Raw genomic sequence first — 23,265 nt, 5'->3', positions numbered from 1 at the left:
AAATGGACAGCCCCCGCCAGTCAGAGGGAAATGGCATAAAAACAGTGGCGTGATCCTTTAAGGATCATTCACAAATGGCAGGGTTTTTTCCTGGTAGTATAAAATGCATTTTCATGAGTACATTGTTCTGGAATAGCAGCTGAACAATATTAAAATGTGTGTGTGTGTGGGGGTGTAAACTGGGTTGTTTTTGTTTTTATTTTGATTATGTATTTTGCTGTTTTATATAGTATTTTTAACCTGAGAACCGCCCTGAGAACTGCGGGTATAAGGCAGTATACAAATTTAATAAAGAATAATAAGGTGGAAGCAATGAACAAAAGAGGGAGCAACTATATCAAAATAAAAGGTGCTTTGAGATGGACAACCCATCTTTATATTGTTTGAAAATGAGGCCATTCCCTGATGCCTCCATTTTGATGACTACATGGTGGCACCAGAAAACTAATTAAGTCTAGCTTTGTGTTGTTGCTTAGTCGTTCAGTCGTGTCCGACTCTTCGTGACCCCATGGACCAGAGTTTGGTCGGACTCATGTTTGTAGCTTCAAGAACACTGTCTAACCATCTCGTCCTCTGTCGTCCCCTTCTCCTTGTGCCCTCCATCTTTCCCAACATCAGGGTCTTTTCCAGGGAGTCTTCTCTTCTCATGAGGTGGCCAAAGTATTGGAGCCTCAACTTCACGATCTGTCCTTCCAGTGAGCACTCAGGGCTGATTTCCTTAAGAATGGATGCATTTGATCTTCTTGCAGTCCATGGGACTCTCAAGAGTCTCCTCCAGCACCATAATTCAAAAGCGTCAATTCTTCGGCGATCAGCCTTCTTTATGGTCCAGCTCTCACTTCCATACATCACTACTGGGAAAACCATAGCTTTTACTATACGAACCTTTGTTGGCAAGGTGATGTCTCTACTTTTTTTTAGCTTTGTAGTGTTGTCATACAGCTAGTTCAGACAGAGGCCAAATAAGATTTCCCTCGTTCTGGATTAGGTTGGTGAGACATCATCAGATGTACAAACCTGCATGTCTCTGTGGCACTGAGGTGACAAAATGCCATGGCCAACTGTCTGGATTTGCACAAAGAGCAGAGCAAGGTCAAAAGTCGGATCCAGAGGCCTTGGATATCTGAGATTAACAGAAGACCGTTCTCTTTGTCTTCCTTAAACAAAGGTCTGTTAAGTAGAATGTGATTTCAGGAGTTATACTGGGCAGATCGTTAGCAGAAGAGCAAGAAACCACAAGCACTCAATCCACAGACCCATAAAATACCAGTTCTTTCAATAACAGGCTTTAAAAAAAATGTTATTTTCACTCACTATCCTAGTTGCCCTCAGGAATAATAAATGCAACAGGAATTAATCTGGTGTGCATTCATGCAGGGGATATAGACTCTTAAAACATAATGCCGGCTTGTAACATTTATATAAAATACCAATAAAACACTTTTGGAAGTTTTTCTGCATTGCATTATATTTGAAGACAGAGCTTTGTTGCTTTGCTCGGCGCATAGTGTCAACAAAGATTTCTTTCAGCTAATAACCTCCTTTTGCAGGCATATTTTAATTCTTTAAAAGAAAAATTAAGCTGGCGTTTTTTGTTAAGACATTCATTCATTTATTTTAAACTGCAACAGGAACATATTGAATGGGTTCACCTACTGTAAGTACGTAATAGCAATTGTTCACATGCTAGCCTATGCCTTGTGGGATATTTTCAGGAGAAGAAAAACTAAAGAGGCAACCCCAGTCTCTAAGATGGCTGGATGGCGTCTTGTAGAATCATAGAATCATAGAGTTGGAAGAGACCACAAGGGCCATCGAGTCCAACCCCCTGCCAAGCAGGAAACACCATCAGAGCACTCCTGACATATGGATGTCAAGCCTCTGCTTAAAGACCTCCAAAGAAGGAGACTCCACCACACTCCTTGGCAGCAAATTCCACTGTCGAACAGCTCTTACTGTCAGGAAGTTCTTCCTAATGTTTAGGTGGAATCTTCTTTCTTGTAGTTTGGATCCATTGCTCCGTGTCCGCTTCTCTGGAGCAGCAGAAAACAACCTTTCTCCCTCCTCTATGTGACATCCCAACCTGTAAGCCTCCTTCTGGCAACTCCTGCAGCCAAGCTTGTGTCAAATGCATTGCTCTGCTTTCCTTTGGACCACATCAGAGAGGCTGAGAAGGGGGACTTGTTGTCTGGGCAGTCCATACACACTGTCCAGGCTTGCACCCCACAGAGTTCATTTCGGTGTTGATAATGCAGCAAAAGCAGCACAGGAGACAGGAGTTACAAGTTACAAAACAATATAACACCAGTCCTGAAAGACCTACGCAGGCTCCCAGTACGTTTCTGAGCACCATTTAAAGTGTTGGTGCTGACCTTGAAAGCCCTAAATGGCCTCTGCCCAGTATACCTGAAGGAGCATCTCCACCCCCATCGTTCTTCCCGGACATTGAGGTCCAGCTCCGAGGGCCTTCTGGCGGTTCTCTCCCTGTGAGAAGTGAGGGAACCAGGCAGAGGGCCTTCTCGGTAGTAGCGCCCACCCTGTGGAATGCCATCCCGTCAAATATCAAGGAAATAGACAACTATCTGACTTTTAGAAGACATCTGAAGGCAGCCCTGTTTAGGGAAGTTGTTAAAGTCTGATGTTTTATTGTGTTTTTAATCTTCTGTTGGGAGCTGCCCAGAGTGGCTGGGGAAACCCATCCAGATGGACAGGGTATGAATGAATGAATGAATGAATGAATATTAGTTACTGGTCTCTGCAGCCACAGGTTGCACTGTGATTCTCCATTGATTTGACTTCACTCCCAGAGGCACACTCCCTTTCCTTTCGACAAGCTTTATTCTTCTGGCTTATCATGACAACCGTTATTAACATTGGGCTTCAGCAAAGCAAAGAATTCAATTAGACAGTGCTAAGTGGCTTCTGATTGGCACAACTGTTTGCATTTGGTAAGTGTTGGGAAGGGAATGATTTACAGCTTGGGTTGGCGCCCCAAGAGTGAGTGGCCTTCTGCCAGCCTATTTACTAGATCTGATGGACCAAGCAGTGTTGTTGTAAAGCCAATTCAAAGGGAGGCCAGGTAGCATCCCCCTCACTCTGTATAAGCTTTGTGAAACATCAACTGATAGCCAAACCTGCACGGCTGTGGCATCCATCTGGGAAGATAGGTGCTGGTGGAATGCTCTTGGGGGGCCGCAGGTATCATCCTGCCCATCCTCGCCAGTGAGGGTGGGGCAGGGATCTCTCCCAGGCCTATTTCAAGATGATGGAGATTGAATCAGGAACCATCTGCATGGAAGCAAGATACCCTACAACTTTGCTACTTCGTTTGACTTTCTGCTACTCTTTTAAAAAGGTAAAGGTACCCCTGCCCGTACGGGCCAGTCTTGACAGACTCTAGGGTTGTGCGCCCATCTCACTCAAGAGGCCGGGGGCCAGCGCTGTCTGAAGACACTTCCGGGTCACGTGGCCAGCGTGACATCGCTGCTCTGGCGAGCCAGAGCCACACACGGAAACGCCGTTTACCTTCCCGTTGGAGTGGTCCCTATTTATCTACTTGCACCCGAAGGTGCTTTTGAACTGCTAGGTTGACAGGCGCTGGGACCGAACGACGGGAGCGCACCCCGCCGCGGGGATTCGAACCGCCGACCTTTCGATCGGCAAGCCCTAGGCGCTGAGGCTTTAACCCACAGCGCCACCTGCGTGCTTGCATAGAAATGTCTGAATTTTACGGTAGGTGGAATTTGGAGGCAGCTCTATAAACAGGCTTCATTACAAAAATGCTGTCTATTAAAGCGAACTGCTGAATGAAGTCTGAATAAGGGATGCTCTTCTGAGCTCTGATGCGATTACCATGGTTACCAAAAGTGTCTAGAGCCTAGTACAATTTTTCTCTTTATTTTTTTATATTTTTTTAAAATAGGAACATAAACAACAAAAACAACATTTACTTTTTGTGAGCAAATGACAAGCATGCTATAAGAGTCACTCTATGGGGAAATCTGCAGAGGTCATGACCAGAGTTAAACTGTTGGTAGAACTCATTTTTAGTGTTTTAATTGAAAGAGAATATATTCAATATATTTCCAGCCACCACAACCATTAAAGTCTTATCCTTGGCTGAGATGACATGACTCAGGTTCCAACAATGATGGTTGCAAAGGATCAAATGGAAATGGAAACCTCTCATCCTCCCATAGAGTAGAACTGCCTGTGTTAAAAGACTCATTTGGAACATGGGAGCAGGAGAAAAAACACACAACCCAAACAATTTCTGTTACACCTGAGATGCCGCTGCCATTTTCCCCAGGCACCACAGACGTTCTAGGATGTTTTTTCTTCTTCTTCACTACTACAGTGGTGCCTCGCAAGACGAAAAGAATCCGTTCCGCGAGTCTCTTCGTCTAGCGGTTTTTTCGTCTTGCGAAGCAACCCTATTAGCGGATTAGCGGATTAGCGCTATTAGCGGTTTAGCGGCTATTATCGGCTATTAAAGGCTTAAGCGATTAGCGGATTAGCTGCTAAAAGGCTATTAGCGGTTTAGCGGCTTAGAAAAAGGGGGTGGGGAGCGAAAAAAAATCTCAAGACTCGCAAGACATTTTCGTCTTGCGAAGCAAGCCCATAGGGAAATTCGTCCTGCGAAGCGCATCGAAAAACGGAAAACCCTTTCATCTAGCGGGTTTTCCGTCTTGCGAGGCATTCGTCTTGCGGGGCACCACTGTACATGGTTTCCCCACTGCCATATTTGCACCTCAAAACAGAATATTGCAGATTATTTGTATCTCGGTGATACAAGATAGAGACTCTTCAACAAAACCGATGGATGCTGGCCAGAAGACATTTGGCAATGTGCCCTTTGCAGTGGTGACTGGTCCATTTGGGCAAATGGGGCACTGCCCCACCGATCTCAGCCTGCCCTCAGTAAGGCCCCACCTACCTGGACGTAGGTGGCACTGTGGGTTAAACCACAGAGCCTAGGACTTGCCGATCAGAAGGTCAGCGGTTTGAATCCCTGTGACGGGGTGAGCTCCTGCCAACCTAGCAGTTTGAAAGCACCTCAAAGTGCAAGTAGATAAATAGGTGGGAAGGTAAATGGCGTTTCCGTGTGCTTCTCTGGTTCGCCAGAAGCGGCTTTTTTTTTTTTAAATGATATTTTATTAAATTTTACAAACAAAACATATAGCAACAATAAACAAACAACCTCATAACAAAAGAAAAAACAGAAAAATAAACACTACAACACACAAACACAAAACAACAAAATACAACAAAGAGAATAAACATATTAAAAACAATTTTGTCTCCTTATATTCTTTACATTAACTTATTTCTCCGACTTCCCCAGACCTTCCTTCTCTGTATTCCAAATCAAATATTCTGTCAGCAAATTCTTTCCCTTTATCATATTTTGATTTTCTGATACTTTTAAAGTCTAATAAGTAATTGCATTTCCTTAAATCTAACAAGATATTGAATCTTTCTCTATCCACTTTTTCCTAAATAACCATTCACCCTCTATCCGATGTCTTCAGACGTTCATTATCTTACAATGTTTCTGTAAATAGTCTTTAAATTTTCTCCAGTCTTCCTTCACCGTCTCTTCTCCCTGGTCTCTGATTCTGCCGGTCATTTCTGCCAATTCCATATAGTCCATAACTTTCATCTGCCATTCTTCCAGTGTGGGTAGCTGTTGAGTTTTCCAGTACTGTGCAATGAGTATCCTTGCTGCTGCTGTAGCATACATGAAAAATGTCCTATCTTTCTTGTGCACCTGTTGGCTGACAATACCCAGGAGAAAGGCTTCTGGTTTCTTCGGAAATGTGTATTTAAACACTTTTTTCAACTCATTATAAATCATCTCCCAGAATACCTTTATCCTTGGGCGGCTTAGTCATGCTGGCCACATGCCCGGAAGCTGTACGGCGGCTCCCTCGGCCAATAAAGCGAGATGAGCACCGCAACTCCAGAGTCGGTCATGACTGGACCTAATGGTCAGGGGTCCCTTTACCTTTACAGTGGTACCTCGGGTTACATACGCTTCAGGTTACAGACTCCACTAACCCAGAAATAGTACCTCGGGTAAAGAACTTTGCTTCAGGATGAGAACAGAAAGCATGCTCCGGTGGCACGGCGGCAGCAGCACGCCTCATTAGCTAAAGTGGTGCTTAAGGTTAAGAACAGTTTCAGGTTAAGAACGGACCTCCGAAACTTAACCTGAGGTACCACTGTACCTGCCTTCTTACAACCAATCACAGATCAAGCCAATGGCTCAGCTAGCCCAGCATCCTGAACTCCCAGTGGTTACCCTATGGGAAGCCCACAAGTAGATCCTGAATGGAACAGCACTCTCCCCGCCTGATTACCTTGGCAAGCATCCTGCTGTCCTCGGAGGGTTACGCAAAGGGATGGTTACAGGAGGCAAGAGTTACAAGCTACGAAACCATATAACACCAGTCCTGAAAGACCTACATAAGCTCCCAGTACGTTTCTGAGCACAATTCAAAGTGTTGGTGCTGACCTTGAAAGCCCTAAATGGCATTGGCCTGGTATACCTGAAGGAGCATCTCCACCCCCATCGTTCAGCACGGACACTGAGGTCCAGGGCCAAGGGCCTTCTAGCGGTTCCCTCACTGCAAGAAATGAGGCTACAGGGAATCAGGCAGAGGGCCTTCTCGGTAGTGGCGCCCGCCCTGTGGAACACCCTCCCACCAGATGTCAAAGAGAAAAACAAATACCAGACTTTTAGAAGACATCTGAAGGCAGCCCCGTTTAGGGAAGCTTTTAATGTTTAATATTCTGTTGGAAGCCGCCCAGAGTGGCTGGGGAAACCCAGCCAGATAAATAATAAAATTATTATTATTATTATTATTATTATTATTATTATTATTATTATAGCCAGCTTTGCCTACAAAATGGCATTGCTTTTTTAGGAGACAGAACAGGGTTTTGCTCCTCTAAGTTCAGGGAGCTGTATTTGCATTGGAAGGGCAACATTTATTTGTACATCACAGATGGTTACAGTTCAACAGAAGTTACAACCCTTAAATGCCACCAGTTTTGGTGCCAAGTTCTCAGTCTGGTGAGTGGGCAAGAAAGACTTTCCTTTCCCGACGACTCTGTTCATAAAATTCCCAAGTCGTAAGCAAATAGATAAGTAAAACCCCTTGCAAAACACCCAGCCGATATACTTAAAATAAAATCAACAATTTATGCTAAGCACATTTCAAAAATTAAAGGAGACAACCTAATTATTTTGCCAGTGGGGAAATGACAGAGAAATGAGTCATGCTTTCATAACTCAATTGGGCTTTCTTAGTACTGGTTGTATAATTACTTTAAGAAACTGTGTTATTTGTTTTCATTAGCAGTAATTGAACAATAAGTATGATACGGAGGATTTCTCCCCATTTTGAAAGGAAACAACCCAAGGAATAACATTCAAAAGGTGGATTCACTGCTCCGATAATGCATGAATACCAACATTAATGCTATTAGAACAACGACGACGAAGAAGACTACTTGACATACTTCAAAGCTGCAATGGTTTTAATTGCAGCAAATAATGTGATGCTTCATTTGCTCATTAATGATAAGAACATAAGAAGATCCTGGCTGGATCAGGCCAAGGCTCAAGTATTCTAGCAGCCTTTCATCCCCAGATGCCGAGGGGATGCCTTGGCGGCCAACAATACATCCTAAAGGAGAGAATTTCATAGTCTGCACTCCATGAAACACTTTCATTTGTCTGTTCTGAATCTTCTAACCTTCTTGGACGGTCCAAAGTTCTAGTATTAGGAAAGAAGGAGACAGACTTTTCTTCCTCCATACTATGGATAATGTTGTTCACCTCTGCCATGTGCCCCCTTTTACTCACCTTTTTGTCTAAACTAAAAAAGCTCTGAATGTTGCAACCTTTCCTAATAAGGAGTTTCTGAACCTTTTCTAATACAGTGATACATTGGTTCTCAAACACCATGGTACTCAAACAACTTGGAAACCAAACACTGCAAATCCGATTTACGAACTTTTTCGGAATCCAAACGTGCTCCCTTTTGAGTCTTAGACTTCCGATTTGAGTGCCACACTTCCATACTGAGTGTTACGCTGAGGTCTGTCTGTTTTTGCTATTTATTTTGTGTTTTTGTGACTCATTTTTTGTTTGTTTTTGTGACTGTGTGGAACCCAGTTTAGCTACTGATTGATTGTGTGACGGCAGTACATTGTTTATTGCTTTCATTTTATGGATCAATGAGTAAAACTCATGTTAAATTGCTGTTTTAGGAGTTGTTTTTAAAAGTCTGGAACAGATTAATCCAGTTTGCATTACTTTCTATGGGAAAGCGCACCTTGGTTTTGGAAAGCTTTGGTTTTGGAACGGACTTCTGGAACGGTTTAAGTTTGAGAACCAAGGTACCACTGTATCCTATTTGAGGTGAGGTCAGGATCTTGATGAACTTTTTGCCTCACTTCCCACCACAGCCTACTAATCCGGCTCTTATATAACTATCCGGAGTCACATTTGTGAGGGGCTGCAGTTTGGGAAGAGAATGTTGGCTTTCTCTGCCCTTTTCTCCACGTACAAGTACTGAGAGACTGACATGCCATACTCTCCAACACATCAAAGGCAATAACTGGGACACCATTTTCTGGGACGCCATCTTCCCTTTCTCTCTCGCAAGAGGATGGTGGCCATTTTGGGCACCTTGAAGTGATGTGATTTCATGCCACAATCCCCCCCCCCAAGTGCTTTTGGGGAGGTAAATCATGATGTGAAATTGCGAGAGATTAAAGGTAAAAGGTAAAGGGACCCCTGACCATTAGGTCCAGTCGTGGCCGACTCTGGGGTTGCGGCGCTCATCTCGCTTTATTGGCTGAGGGAGCTGGCGTACAGCTTCCGGGTCATGTGGCCAGCATGACTAAGCCGCTTCTGCCGAACCAGAGCAGCGCACGGAAATGCTGTTTACCTTTCCGCTTTATCTACTTGCACTTTGACGTGCTTTTGAACTGCTAGGTTGGCAGGAGCAGGGACCGAGCAACAGAAGCTCACCCCGTTGCGGGGATTCGAACCCACAGCACCTGCGAGAGATTACAGCACCCAAAATGGCAGTTGTCCTCTCTCAAGAAAAAGAATGGGGCATCCTGGTTTTTCTGGGACTCTTGCAGGATGTGACATGTGCAGCAACAAGTTATTAATTTCCCCAGCCCTGTAAATTCTTTGTTGGTTGAAGCCTTTATGTTAAAAAAAGGGCGTAAGTTTCAGTTTCTGAGTGCCAATCCATTTGAGAGAACTGCTGTGGTGCTGAGGTAAATGAGATGAGGCCGTTTTGCCTCCAGCCAACATACAGTTCAAGCTTCAGGAAGTCACAACCTGATAAGCTTTGGGGGGAAGGGTCTCTGTTTCAGTGATGACACTTATATAAGTTATATCATTTATGTAATATCCTCATTCAGGGAGCCCTGACTGATGGTTGCGACAGCACTCCCATTATAAAGTGGGCACAAAGTTCAAGAGCTTTATAGGCTTGATCTATAACAGGCATCCCCAAACTCGGCCCTCTAGCTGTTTGGGGACTACAAATCCCATCATCCATTAACGCTGGTCCTGTTAGCTAGGGATGATGGGAGATGTAGTCTCAAAACAGCTAGAGGGCCGAGTTTGGGGATGCCTGATCTATAATGAACCTTTGGTTTCTAAAAAAAATAAAATAAAAATACCTCTCTCACTCAAACTCCACTTTCACTCGTTAAGATGTTGGAGATTCTCTTTCTTTTCTTTCTTGTTTTAAAAAGTTTTTATTATTAAAATAATTCAGCAGTAATACATACATGTTACGAATATACAAACATACATTTCATATAATCCTTAAAATGTTCATACATACCCACACTCAATCCCACAGATACTTCCTTTTCCCATCACCATCCCTCACCCCTCACCCCACCTTTGTGTTAGACTTCTAATCTACTCAATTGCAATTTCTTTCCACTTCTATTATTTTCTTTCACATACCTTTAACCCAATTTCCTGCTTCTTTTTCTATTACACATTGTTATCCATCTTATTTAGTATTTCAGTATTTAAAACGGAACTTGTTTATTCTAATAGGAGTTCTGATTTTTCAAAATGGTTTTGCAAGTATCCTTTAAACACCTTCCAGTCCCTGTCTATCTTCTCTTTTGAGATCCTTCCAATTTCTCCCATTGGATATATTGTAATACTCCAATAATTTGGCAAGCCACTCTGTTTTTGTCAGTATAATACCACTTTTCCAATTTTTCGCAATCAATAGCCTTGCAGCTACTGTTGCGTATAAATCTAATGTCTTGTCTTCTTCCTTTAGACTTCCTGGTACTATTCCCAATAGAAAACCTTCTGAAGGTTTTCAGATCAGAACACCAGGAGATTCTCTTTCATTACCAGGTTTCTCACAGAACTATTCCTGTTCTTAGTCAGCAGTAACAAAACAAAACAAAAACAGCTCTGACTTTTGAGGTTTGAGTAATGTGGCAATGACATTTGTGTGTGATACCAGCAGTACAGAGAGCAGAGGCAGATTTAGGCGACTGGGGACCAGAGCTTCAGGGGTGCCACAGAAAACACTGCAACCATGATTTAGAATGGATTGGTGGAAAGGCACCAAATTTTGGTGTTGAAATGTGAGACCCAGAGATCCGCCACTGTAGAGGTCTGTTCAATGCCTATACCTGTGAGAGCCATCAAGTGTAAATCATGTTTAAATTAAAGGTACCTGTGAATGCGGCCTGTGACCAAATTTTCTCTAAAAACATGCCAACTGGCAAAATTGAGTAAAGGCAATATTATGGACCATCTGCCCGATTCAATGGAAAGCTGCTGAAAGAATCTGATGTAATCAAAGTATACGCTCCAGAAGAAGAAGAAAAGTGAAATGGGTCAATATGAATAATTGTGTCCCCTGCTTTCTTTCCTCTCAGGAAAAATTCTCACTCTCCTTGACGCTGCAAGTGGAAGACAATGAGCAATTTTAGACTTGTCCACTCTCTGTTTTCTTTGCCACACTATTAACAGTACCCATTTGCAACAAATAAGTGTAACTTTCTCCAGAAAGCTGGAGGATCATGAAGATTCACACTCTGCCGGCAGGAAACCGTCCCTGTTTCTGGTTTCTTAGCACCTCTTTTAAGATCTTGCATAAATAACATATTGATTTCCGATGAAAGTAAGGACAAGAGCTCTGTCTCCAGTAGTGCCTCTAGGGTGTTTGAAGAAGATGCCTGGATTATTTGGCTCTTAAGCATCCTCCTTGTTGCAAATACGTCTCCGCCGCAAAATCTGTCTATAATCTCAACGTTATCAGGAGAGAATTAAATATTCCTCTTGTCCCTGATGGGCCCAAATGATCAGCTACCAGCAAAGGCAGCATGTTAGCAAGGAAGATACTGTGGTTGTAAAATGATTTTCATGCAACGGGTGCTGTGCCAATGATAAGAAGACCACAATGCACAACAAATGTTTGTGAGGTGAAGCTTGCAGGTGACCAGTGTAGAGGTTAAGAGAGCAACCTGTGGGTAAATTTATAGGTAAAGGGACCCCTGACCATTAGGTCTAGTTGTGGCCGACTCTGGGGTTGTGGCGCTCATCTCGCTTTATTGGCTGAGGGAGCCAGCGTACAGCTTCCGGGTCATGTGGCCAGCATGACTAAGCCGCTTCTGGCGAACCAGAGCAGCACACGGAAACGCTGTTTACCTTCCCGCTGAAGCGGTACCTATTTATCTACTTGCACTTTGACGTGCTTTTGAACTGCTAGGTTGGCAGGAGCAGGGACCGAGCAACAGGAGCTCACCCTGTTGTGGGGATTCGAACTGCCAATCTTCTGATCAGCAAGTCCTAGGCTCTGTGGTTTAACCCACAGCGCCACGTTCAACCTGTGGACTAACATGCAAATGTTGGCTTCTTGCAGTATAGTAAGGCTGCAGAGAGCTTGCTGGGGACACCATGCATTAAAAAGGGACTCAAAAATAACCTAAACAAGGTTTTAATAACAAAAACAAAAACTCCTTTTACACTAAATACATTAACAAACAAACACGACCCAACCACCAACCCATCCCCCAGGGTAATGGCAGAGCTAGGTGCTGCTCCTTATATACTACACCCAATTCCTGACACAGCTTAATCAATGCAACTCAGCAGCACCTGCTATGTCTCACAGCTGTAAAGCTGGATCTCGTAATTTTGCTCTGGCCCTTGCTCTGGCCCCTTAAAGATATACACATTGGGTGAAACAATGATGAACCTTTACATTTAAAGAAACAATTCAACAGCAAAGACAACCTGCTAATTTTGAGAGTCTGTGTGTGATGGTGTTGGCTCCTGTATTCACCCAAGGAAATTTGGGTTCAGATCCCTGTTCTGCTATAAAACTTACTGCACTTTTTTTTTTTTTTGCAGGGGGCATCACCAGGAGTGTACACATGGCCTCTATCACACATTTATTGGACATTTGGACATGTGATGGAATTGAGAGGGTGCATCAGTGTCACAAATACTTCCTCTTGACTTTGAGAGGCAGCCAGATAAGGTTGGTATGGAGACTGTGCTGGAATGCAATCACAGCTCACAAGAGGCATGGACAGGTGCAAAAGAGAAGATTGACAGCCTGTCTTCTCAGGGAGAAGTTAGAGGGGATCCAATGAACCCACGAAGTCGTCGCCGGGGGAGGGTGCTTGACAGGAAACAAAATAAGAAACACAAGGGTCATAGGTTCAGTTTATTCTGCCAGAAACGGAAGGATTCTATAGAAGAGTCAACTGAGTGATGATGCCGGAGGCTTGGCTAGAGCTGTCTGGAGCTAATTGCTTGTTTTTGCAATAAATCCTCCTTTTTAATTACGTATGTTTACTGTGTTATCAAGCCGGGAACCTGGACTCCTAACAATCAGGTAGCCCAACCACTGCCACGCCTGCTTGCCTCTACGCCTGCTGTTGTTGGCTTTCCATTTGGGAAGTGACTGTGTGCACAAGCCAACACATGCGCATATAGTGCATGTGTCTAATGAGGGAGAATCCTGACTACTTCAGAATTTCATTCCACATGTTGATGATGCAGGAATACCACTACTATTGCTGCTGTTATTGATACTTTCATGTGCTCCAGCCACATTCAAACACTTTGAAGCCCCATTCAGTTTAATGGGAGTAATTAAGGCTGCAATCCTAAACACACTTGCTAGGGAGTAAGCGCCACTGATCACAATGAGATTTACTTCCAAGTAAACATGGACAGACTTGCACTGAAATATATTGAATTGAAGGTTGGAATTGAGGCCTTCTACCTCCCAACCACTCCGGCGGGAAGGTAAACGGCGTTTCCGTGCGCTGTTCTGGTTTCGCCAGAAGTGGCTTAGTCATGCTGGCCACATGACCCGGAAAAACTATCTGCAGACAAACGTTGGCTCCCTTGGCCAGTAAAGTGAGATGAGCGCCCCAACCCCAGAGTCATCCATGACTGGACTTAACTGTCAGGGGTCCTTTACCTTTACCTCCCAATTTACTCGTCCCCCCCAAAAAAATTCACTATTCATGATTACATATCCTCCAACATTACTCTGATGAAAATAGAGACATCCTATTCAATTATTATTATTATTATTATTATTATTATTATTATTATTATTATTTTCTATTCATATCCTATCTATCTGACTGGCTTGCTCCAACCACTCTTGGCTCCTTCCAACATAGAGAAATAATATTAAAACATTAAACATTAAAAAAACCCCTTCCTTATACAGGGATGCCTTCAGATGGCTCCGGTGTAAGATAACTTGATACCTTCCAACATTTCTTGGATGAAAATAGGGACGTCCTAGGGGAAAGCAGGACAAATCAGAGACCAGGACAACTTCTGTAAATCCAGAACTGTCCCTGGAGAAAGGGGGCACTTGGAGGGTCTGTGACTGAGATACCCTGCAGAGTGAAATTCATGAGAAGCCCCCTCTGTGAAAAATCTTCAAACACAGAAAGACAATTTCTCAAGAATGTGCATATTTTGCTGGAGTTACAGCTGCAAACTGGTTTGATTTCTCTTGAAGCCCCCCTGCTGATAACATGCCTAGAGGTAAATGTAAGATGTAATCCTGAAGCAATGGGGGTACTCCAAAGCAAATGATCTCAGGAAACCATAGTCTTCTCGGTTAAGATAACCACCTGGTGCAATATTTCACCGACGGGTGGCCTTTGAATGAAATGCAGAGCAAGACTCTGAGTTAACTAATCTCATGCAAGCTTTGCATGAGGTCCAGTGATACGGTACCCATCCATCATTGTTCATCTTGCCAAACAGCTGTGATATTTCCACATAGATTTAATCATCACAAATGGATGGAAGAGAAAATGCCTATCTCCTTTCATCTATCCTTCTGTTTGCAAGTTCAGGGGTAAGTGGAGATCTTTATGCGGCCAAAATGAGGAAGCTGTCAGCAGGCTAGGAGGAACCCAAAGGTTTGTGGAAATGCTGCTTCTGGGAAAATAGCAGAATATAGCACAGGTTTAGCACTCATTTCCATGGTGTTTGCTTCCATAAAAGAATTCTACTTCCAATTAACACAGAAATGAGTGCTATATTCCACTACATTTCTGGAAGTGGCTGCCTGCCTGTGCACTGTCTCACCAGAGTGATACATGGTATGGTTATCTCCTGCTTGGACCACTGCAAAGTGCTGTACGTGGGGCTACCTTTGAAGGTGACCCGGAAACTACAACTAATCCAGAATGTGGCTGCCAGACTGGTGACTGGGAGTGGCCACTGGGACCATATAACACCGGTTCTGAAAGACCTACATTGGCTTCTAGTACGTTTCCAGGCACAATTCAAAGTGTTGGTGCTGACCTTTAAAGCCCCAAACAGCTTTGGGCCTGCATACCTTGGATCCCTGAGAAAGCACTCCCGTCTGGTATTAGAGGGTGCATAATGGGTTTGGTGAGGGACGCGGGTGGCGCTGTGGGTTAAACCACAGAGCCTAGGACTTGCCAATCAGAAGGTCGGCGGTTCGAATCCCTGCGACGGGGTGAGCTCCAGTTGCTCGGTCCCTCGGTCCCTGCTCCTGCCCACCTAGCAGTTTGAAAGCACATCAAAGTGCAAGTAGATAAATAGGTACCGCTCCGGCAGGAAAGTAAACAGCGTTTCTGTGCGCTGCTCTGGTTCGCCAGAAGTGGCTTAGTCATGCTGGCCACATGACCCGGAAGCTGTACGGTGGCTCTCTCGGCCAATAAAGCGAGATGAGCAGTGGCGTAGCGTGGGTTGTCAGCACCCGGGCAAGGCAAGTAATTTGCGCCCCCTAACCCGTGGATTTGCGCCCCCTAACCCTAACCCCCAGATGTTGTGCCCGGTGCGGCCAGCCCCCCTGCAGCCCCCATGCTACACCACTGGAGATGAGCACCGCAACCCCAGAGTTGGTCACGACTGGACCTAATGGACAGGGTTCCCCTTTACCTTTACCCTTTAATGAGTTTGGTGGCAACCTCTTTGATTGTGTCTGGCATGACTGACCTACTCAAATTGGAATGAAGGGGGGGGAATTATTTACCCACCCCCTGACTTCCATTAAAATGGCAAGAATGAGGATGAGCAGGACAGAGAGGTACTTAGGATCAGCAGTGGACCCTTGCTGGATATGGATAAGTCTCAACCTGTACGGAACAATGTCAACCTCTGATGCTTGCCCTGGCAGCCACACAAGTCCTGAAATGGGTAGTTCTTTCTTTCTTTCTTTCTTTCTTTCTCTTGATTTGATGCAAGGCCAGAATTAATTTCAGGGTCTCAGTGAAAGTTTGAATTCACTAAAGTGAATGGACATTTTAAGACCAATGATTATGGCGAAGCCATTATTGATTTCCGTGGCGGAGAGATGTTGCCCCCTGTGTCTTAAACTCAGAGAGCACTCTTGTTCTCTATTAAAACCTTCAACCATCTCATTCCTTTTCTTTTCTCTTTAAAATGAACATACTAATGACAGATTTATCCCAGCCGGCGTTACCTGCTTGCTTGTTACATTGAACTAAACGTTGAAATTACAAGATGGGCTAAAAGTGGTGCTCTGTTCTTCTTAAAATTTGATGCCAGGTCCCTTTGGCCACTTATAAATAAAGAAAAGTGAATTGCCATTGATTCGCCCCACAGCTGGAATAGCTGGAATGAAATTTGCTAGTAGCTACAAATCAATAAAACATTTCTAACTGAGAATATAATATTGAAATCTATGGAGAAAAAGTAAGGGTTGTTACATTGCAGAAAACATCATGCTTTGAAAGGGAACTGCCATGCCATTAATTTCTCAGCTCCTGAGAAAGATAAATTTTCAGATGTCACGTACAGAAGTCTAGAGTTGAATGAGCCTAAAAGTTATAAAACCTTGCCAACAAAGGTCCGTATAGTTAAAGCTATGGTTTTCCCAGTAGTGATGTATGGAAGTGAGAGCTGCACCATAAAGAAGGCTGATCGCTGAAGAATTGATGCTTTTGAATTATGGTGCTGGAGGAGACTCTTGAGAGTCCCATGGACTGCAAGAAGATCAAACGCATCCATTCTTAAGGAAATCAGCCCTGAGTGCTCACTGGAGGGACAGATCGTGAAGCTGAGGCTCCAATACTTTGGCCACCTCATGAGAAGAGAAGACTCACTGGAAAAGACCCTGATGTTGGGAAAGATGGAGGGCACAAGGAGAAGGGGACAACAGAGGACGAGATGGTTGGATAGTGTTCTCGAAGCTACCAGTATGAGTTTGACCAAACTGCGGGAGGCAGTGGAAGACAGGAGTGCCTGGCATGCTCTGGTCCATGGGGTCACGAAGAGTCGGACACGACTAAACAACAAAACAACAACAACAAAAGTTATAAAATCTCTGTATCAGGTCTATTAATCCACATAGATGGGCAGGAATAAATGAGAGCATAACATCATAAGAAGAGCTTGCTGGACCATTCCAGTGGTCCATCTAGTTCAGCATCCTGTAGAAAGCCTGAGGAAGGTGTTGAATCCATGTGTCACAGCCATGAAAAAGGCAATTTCCATGCTAAGGATCATCAGCAAAGGAACTGAAAATAAAACTGCCAATATCATGATGCCATTACAAAAACCGATGGTGTGACCACATTTGGAGTAGGGTGTACAGTTCTGGTCTCCTCACCTCAAACATGATATTGTAGAGTTGGAAAAGGCTCAGAAAAAGGCCACCAACGCCCATGGCTGATTGGCCTGGAACGTACAAAGACAAGGAATGTTCTTATCATCCGCTTTTTATTCAGTATTTACAGAGAGAGGCTATAGAACCCAGCCTCTTGGATAATGGCATTGTCCCAAATGAATTTCCACCTTCTTGTCCCTCCCACTTCCTCATTCGTCATCCTCATCACCTCCTCTATGGGTGCTGAGAAGTGCCCTCTGTCTTTGAGCTCTTTGCTCTCCTACTTTCAAGGCTCACCGGGTTGTGGGAGATGGAGGGTCTGGACATTGTTTCTGTTGGCTGTCACCTGTCAGGGGCTGGTCTGGATTGGAAGACTGGGGAATGCAATCGCAGGGAGATCAGCTCCCGACAGAAGAGCAGGGGAAATATTCACTTGCTCCTCCCCCCCCCCAAGCCCAGCGTTGCCAGAAGCAGAGAGGCAGACATAGAAGCTTCACAGTTGAGAGAGGAGCCGCCCAGCTGTGATACAGGAGCTAAGCAACCAGAAGGGAGGGAACAGTTGGGGGACACATCAATCAAGAGTGGGGGAACCCCCTCCCTCCCCCCGAACTTGCAGGTCCAAGTGTGTCAGAGAGTGAAGGAGACGCAGGGAGTAGGGACTTCCCATTGGCGTGCTTCTTGCTGCAGAAGTAAAGAGGAGTAAGATATCCTTGCATAATGCTGAAATAAAACGACTATAAATCCACCAAATTAATAATAATAATAATAATAATAATAATAATAATAATAATAATAATAATAATAATTTATTTGTACCCCGCCCATCTGGCTGGGTTTTCCCAGCCACTCTGGGCGGCTTCCAACAAAGATTAAAAATACATCCAAATGTCACACATTATAAACTTCCCTGAACATTCACTTCAGATGTTTTCTAAATGTCAGGTAGTTGTTTATCTCTTTGGCATCTGATGGGAGAGCGTTCCACAGGTCGGGTGCCACTACCGAGAAGCCCCTCTGCATGGTTCCCTGTGGCTTTGCTTCTCACGGTGAAGGAACCGCCAGAAGGCCCTCTGCGCTGGACCTCAGTGTCTGGGCAGAATGATGGGGGGTGGAGAGGAGGGTTGTAAAGCAAATGTTTATTGCTACTCAAACTTGCTTAATAATGTGAGCCAGACAAAGATATCCCACTCTTCGTTGCTTTTTAAAACTTTTTTTTGTTTTGTTAAGACCTATGCCATTCTCTGTGTTGCAGATCTCTCCATGCACCATTCTGAAAGTTGCACTTCCTGAAGTGCCTTGGGAGTGATGTTGCACAACACCACATCATTCTCAAGTTGCTCTGGTCTACAAATATTCAATATATATATATATTTTTGGCAGCTTACCAAATGATACCACATTGACCGAGAGCCATAAACATTTTACATACTTTGCTGAGCGATTTGCAGGATAATTTTAAAGCTTAACATAACATTTTCCTGTGATTTTTATTGGCGCTTATGAGCAATCTCAAGACTCATAAAAAGGAGGGAGCTACTATCATTGATGTCAGTTGTATGAATGAAGGCTCTGAATTTGGGGTTATTGGGGGGATTATACCATTGCAAGCGGTTTGAATATCTTGGGCTAAGTGAAGAAGGCACCCAATTCCAATAAGAATGCACAAATGATTATAGAAGCATTAGTTCCCTATGTCCCAAGTGATATTTATGAAACTACTTCATTTTGGGTAAGTCTATCTAATATATCTGGGGACGCGGGTGGCGCTGCGGGTAAAAGCCTCAGCGTCTAGGGCTTGCCGATTGAAAGGTCAGCGGTTCGAATCCCCATGGCGGCAGTGGCATAGTGTGGGTTGTCAGCACCCGGGGCAAGGCAAGTAATTTGCGCCCCCCCCCCGCTGCACTGTCCCTCCCCCAGATAGTCCCTCGCTCTCTCTCCGCACCGCACCACACGCCTGGCACCCTCCCCTCCACAGTGGGCGGCGACCCGGCGGCTCGGATCGGATTCGCACAGCCAGCACTGCAGTGAGAGAGAGAGTGAGCCAGGTAGGGGCAGAGAGCTGCGAGTGCGAGCGCGCCCCCCAGATGTTGCGCCCGGTGCGGCCGTTCCCCCCTGCACCCCCCATGCTATGCCACTGCGCGGCGGGGTGCGCTCCCGTCGCTCGGTCCCAGCACCTGCCAACCTAGCAGTTTGAAAGCACCTCCGGGTGCAAGTAGATAAATAGGGACCTCTTACTGGTGGGAAGGTAAACGGCGTTCCGTGTGCTGCGCTGGCTCGCCAGATGCGACTTTGTCACACTGGCCATGTGACCCGGAAGTGTCTCCGGACAGCGCTGGCCCATGGCCTCTTAAGTGAGATGGGCGCACAACCCTAGAGTCTGTCAAGACTGGCACGTACGGGCAGGGGTACCTTTACCTTTACCTATCTAATATATCTAAAGGTCTGTATAGTTAAAGCTATGGTTTTCCCAGTAGTGATGTATGGAAGTGAGAGCTGGACCATAAAGAAGGCTGATGGCTGAAGAATTGATGCTTTTGAATTATGGTGCTGAAGGAGACTCTTGAGAGACCCATGGACTGCAAGAAGATCAAACCTATCCATTCTGAAGGAAATCAGCCCTGAGTGCTCACTGGAAGGACAGATCCTGAAGCTGAAACTCCAGTACTTTGGCCACCTCATGAGAAAAGAAGACTCCCTGGAAAAGACCCTGATGTTGGGAAAGATGGAGGGCACAAGGAGAAGGGGACGACAGAGGACGAGATGGTTGGATAGTGTTCTCGAAGCTACCAACTTGAGTTTGACCAGACTGCGGGAGGCAGTGGAAGACAGGAGTGCCTGGCGTGCTCTGGTCCATGGGGTCACGAAGAGTCGGACACGACTAAACGACTAAATAACAACAACAACATAATGCTTAAAAGTATGAGTAAGTATTGTCTTTGAATTTATTTATTTATTTAACAAAATCTATATATTTCTTGATTGTTAAAAAACCCCCAACTCTAAGCAGTTAAAAATGTAATTTACAATAGAGGCTGCTAACCAATACGTCTCCATATATATTGTTCTTGTTGGCATCTGCCTGTCTCGAGAGACAATGGAGTGCGCTTCCAGTGGTGAAGTCAAACCACAGGAGAATCGCAGCGCCTGCTGTGGCTGCAGAGACAGGTAACGTGTAACTGCTGTCTCCCATGTTGTCTTAGCTGCATGAGCAGCACTGAAGTGAGCACTCCAGGGCGTAAGTCTGGGCAGTGTGTATGGAGGTCCTGGGTTGCCCAGACAATAAGACTCTCCTCTCCGCCTTGCTGATGTTGTCCAAATGAAAGCAGAGCAATACATTAGACATCAGCTTGTCTGCAGCAGTTGCTGGAAGGCAACATATAAGGCACCATTCAACCATCTTGCACACACACACACACACACACACACACACACACAAACATATACAGTGGTACCTCGGGTTACAGACGCTTCAGGTTACAGACTCCACTAACCCAGAAATAGTGCTTCAGGTTAAGAACTTTGCTTCAGGATGAGAACAGAAATTGTGCCCCAGCGGGGCGTCAGCAGCAGGAGGCCCCATTAGCCAAAGTGGTGCTTCAGGTTAAGAACAGTTTCAGGTTAAGAACGGACCCCCGGAACAAATTAAGTACTTAACCCGAGGTACCACTGTATTTATGTATAATATTTCTGATTAAGTTTTGGAACACACTAAACATAAAATTGCAAATGCCATGTTTTCTCTCCAAGTGCACATTTAAAAATGATTTTATTTTTTTCTCTTTTTAAAAAGTATGTAACACTCTGGATAACTAACTTCTGATCTGCACATTAGTCTGGGTGTGTGTGCAGATCAGGTCTGTTCCTACTGGATCAATTACTTCAGACATCCTTAGGCTCTGCTCCCTTGCTGTCTGCTTATATGTTGCTGGATGCCATTTGTTCTTTGATATTAAACAGTCCCAACTGGTTCCCAGCTGAAGTGCTCTTCCTCAGGGGATAACTTTAAGAACCAATTTATACCAATCACTCAACGTGAGATTCATTCTAAAATTATATTTGGAAAGACATACAGTTATGAAAAGAAAGTCTATTATGAAAACAGGAAGCTTACACACACACACACACACACACACACACACACACACACAGATGTATTTGCGATTAAGTAGATGATTCAAGTAGATAAATAGGTACTGCTGTGGCGAGAAGGTAAACAACGTTTCCATGCGCTCTGGCTTCTGTCATGGTGTTCTCTTGTGCCAGAAGCAGTTTAGGAATGCTGGCCACATGATCCAGAAAAGCTGTCTGTGTACAAACACCAGTGAGATGAGTGCTGCATCCCATAGTCACCTTTGACTGGACTTAACCGTCTTGGGGTCCTTTACCTTTACCAGTTATTACCTTTATCAGGTCATAACTGGTATTATGTGTACCTCAGAATGCCTAGACAGTCTCCCTCACACACTTCTCAAAGCATTTGGGAACTTTCTTCAACGTGAGGTGACATAAAAACAGAAAACTGTATCAATGGTTGCATGCAATTCCTGATGGATTCTGTCACCCAAAAACAGATGGGCAAATCAGTCAATGGCTTTTCTTCATTTCACATTTTTTCAATTTTAAGTTCAGTTTACCCCATTTGCACATCGCTTTGCAATTTTTAACATGACTTGTCATATTTTTTTTCCTTTATATGAGAGTCCTCAGAACCCCAGAGTTCACATCAGGGTTCGCCTGGTGGGTCCCTACAGCCCCAAGAAGTAAGGCACACTTTTCATTGCAGGATCTCTAACTGGATCTTTAAATTATCTTCCTCCAGCCCTTCCTTACTCCAATATCGCATTTATAGGGACACTGTCTGAACCCTATAGCCAATTATGGCTTGCATTCATCTCCCACCTTCCTTCCACTGTCGTATTTGTGGGTGGGTGGGGTGAATTCCAATGCCATGGTATTCCTCTCCTGGCCTGACCATACAGTGGTACCTCAGGTTAAGTACTTAATTCGTTCTGGAGGCCCGTTCTTAACCTGAAACTGTTCTTAACCTGAAGCACCACTTTAGCTAATGGGGCCTTCTGCTGCTGCCGTGCCACCGGGGCACAATTTCTGTTCTCATCCTGAAGCAAAGCTCTTAACTCGAGGTATTATTTCTGGGTTAGCGGAGTCTGTAACCTGAAGCATATATAACCCGAGGCACCACTGTATTTACATCTGGTTGAGCGGCAAGAAAGAAACCATGGAGATGAAAAGCTGCTCTTTCTGCTTTCTTCTCACAAGGCCACACAAAAACATGTTGTCATTTTCATGTGCATTACCCCTAATATGCACATTTTAAACAAAATTTTAGCTAGGTCATTTATTTCTGAAACCATTTTCCCCTTAATTTAGTGCATGTCTGTGTGCTTATTGTATACTAATTTTGTATGTTTATTCCCCCCCCCCATGCAATGCATGCATTTTTATGCACACTTTAATATACATTTTTTAAAATGTATTTTGGGTGGGCTGGAGAACCGCAGTGCAGTTTTTTGAGAACTGGGAATAATGATGCACCTCTATATTTCAGTCTGCATCTTGGAAGCGCAAATGAGTTAGGTTGACATTAAAATGTGAACTGGAGGGCGGTGGGGGGGGGGAATCTCTGTGTCTACCTTCAACTCACTAAAGCAGAACTTAGCTGAACACAAAGTGAACTTATATGAAGAGAAAGAGAGGAGTAAAAACCTGACAGCATAAAATGCTCTCACAAAAATGAGCAGAAGCATAAATAAGACATTTACTGCTAGGCAGAGATAGCCGAGCTGACCTTATACCTTGTCTGCAACTCTATGGCCTCTGGCTATCACTAACCTACGGAGGACTAAATCTGTGACATTTGTTTTATACAGGCTGTAAGAATGAGACGAGGCAAAAGTGCATCACTCGAGGTCAGCCTGTGCTGGCAGGCCATAGCTCAGAGGAAGAGTTCATGCTTTGCATTTTTAAAGTCCTATGTACCACCTTCTTCTTTGGCGATCACTCGTAGCTGAGTAAGATTATCTTCCATAAACACGGTTTTAACAATGGGTCCGTAGGTGACTGTGGAGGCCAATTCTGGATCCAC

Source organism: Podarcis tiliguerta, assembly GCF_965153285.1.
Source record: "Podarcis tiliguerta genome assembly, chromosome: 3".
Taxonomy (NCBI): domain Eukaryota; kingdom Metazoa; phylum Chordata; class Lepidosauria; order Squamata; family Lacertidae; genus Podarcis; species Podarcis tiliguerta.
This window is presented reverse-complemented; position numbering follows the sequence as displayed.